The sequence below is a fragment of the Mus caroli genome, unplaced genomic scaffold (assembly GCF_978045245.1).
Source record: "Mus caroli unplaced genomic scaffold, Mus_caroli_1 scaffold_5, whole genome shotgun sequence".
Classification (NCBI taxonomy): Eukaryota; Metazoa; Chordata; class Mammalia; order Rodentia; family Muridae; genus Mus; species Mus caroli.
Window position 1 is genome coordinate 119744878 of NW_028227260.1, and position 2194 is coordinate 119747071.

Consider the following 2194-nt stretch of genomic DNA (forward strand, 5'->3'; position numbering starts at 1 on the left):
AGGAGGTGGTGAGGAGGAGGGAGAAGAGAGAGAGAGAGAGAGAGAGAGAGAGAGAGAGAGAGAGAGAGAGAGAGAGAGAGAGAGAGAGAGAGGTCAAAGGGGTCTGCCTTTTATTTGGATAGTGTCCTAGTTGCTCTCAGGTAAAGGTGGGAGGTGAGCCAAGTGGATTTTAGATATGTATGGTGGTTGCCCTGGCTACAGATGTGCAGTTGCTGTTTCCTAGGTGTGATGTCACTGGGTTCAGAGCCAATCCTGATACCAACATACCTCTCTTTTTCTTATCATAAAGAGAAGAGGAAAAAGGGGAGGTGGAAGCCAATGGTAAAAAGGGAATGGGGGAATCATGTCTCTTAAACTGTTTCCTGCTGTCTAACATTGTCATCAATTTTGGGGTGTAGCTGGCTTTCAGCATCAGGGTCTACTTGATTAATGTTCACATCAGGCTTCTCTGTAGACAGCAGCTGGTCATCCTGTAACAGGAACTGATTAATAGTTGGGTTAGAATTTTTTTTTATTTGTCAATGAAGGAATGTAGAAACAAGATTAATGAGGCAAAGAGTAAATAATAACACCAGGAAGATGAGTAGGAGAGGTGTTACGAAAGGGAATGTCCACTTCCATATAGGGTTTTTGAAAATCCCACAGTTGGAGGTCTCACAATCCCTTAAATTCTGTATGTCTGATTGTAGCTCCTGGATTTTATTTCTTTCTATCCTGGATTGGTTAACATAGAAACAGCATTCTTGGAGGAACAGGCAAAGGCCACCTTCTTTAGTCTTCAGGATATCTACCCCACACCCTACCTCCATCCCCCATCGGTTCTAAAGCACCACAACAGCCAAAGAATCAATCTCTTCCTGGAAACTAAACACAGTTTCAGACATTTTTTTGAAAACTGCTTTAAACTTGAAAGTGAACTCATTATATTGGGTCATGGAAGTCCTTATTCCTGCAATTCCAGTACCAGCACCTATGGTTATTCCCGTAGTGACCAAGAGTAGCACAACCTGAACTGCCCTCTTATATAGGGCAGCTATCATATCTACAACTGGGATTGGCAGGGCACATTTCCCTGGATTAGTCCTAGTTCAGCCCTGGGACCTAAGGGAGGAGAGGGCTTAGTCTAGTCTTTGGCTGGAGTGTGGGAAGGTCTTCTGGTGTGAAGTTAGACACTGCTCTTTAGGGGAAAGCCTATCCTATCGTTCAAGTATGTTGGGCCTTAATGAACAGAGACAGTCTATGGTTTTAGAGCTTTATTGTAGAAAGGTGTTGGGAGCAACCTTGATTGAATGTTAACTGCCTTGTAAGCTATAAGTGCTAACTGGCACAAAGTCTTGGCCTCTGTAGAAAAGTACTAGCCCAGTTAAAAACAAATAGATATAGATCTTGCTGTTAGGTACCTAGTGACCCATTCTGTTCTGTCCTTCCTGCTGAACTTTTTACCCAGCCAACATACTGTTCTTGAGAACAGGTGCATTCCCCAGAGAAAAAGTGACCCCTCCCCCTGCACCTCATATCCTGCTTCTATGAGTATATAACCTGTGTGGGAACAATAAAAATTTGCCAGCTTGATCAGACTTCCTGACTTTCTGTCTGTTGTTTGTGTTTCTTGTCTCCCCATTCTCTTCCAAGTGGTCCCCCAGTCCTTGTTGACCATTCTTCAGGCTAGAGAAGAAAAGATAGAGAGAAGGTATGAGGGACTTTTGGAATAGCATTGGAAATGTAAATGAGGAAAATACCTAATAAAAATATTAAAAAAAAAAGAAAATTTCTAATAAAATAAAAATAAATAAATAAAATGAATGGATCAATTTGCATTCTTCTACATGTTGAATGCCAACACAAGGAGGAAAACTACATCCTAGAAAAAGCACTAAAGTGGTCAATTTGATTTCTCATGCAACCCAGATGAACCTGGCATTATACACCCTGGACTTAACTCACCCATACACATAATCAAGAAAATATCCTATGGGCTTCCATACAGAAAATCTTATGGAGCTATTTTCTCAAGTAAGATTCCTCTTTCCCACATACATTTAGTAATGAGGAAGAATACAGAATTTAAAAAAATTATAACCATATCTATAAACGATTGTCAGCAGTATTGAAAATATAGATTCAGAATATACCCATTCACTAAACACATTTACATACAAAACCATACACACACACACAGAGAGAGAGAGAGAGA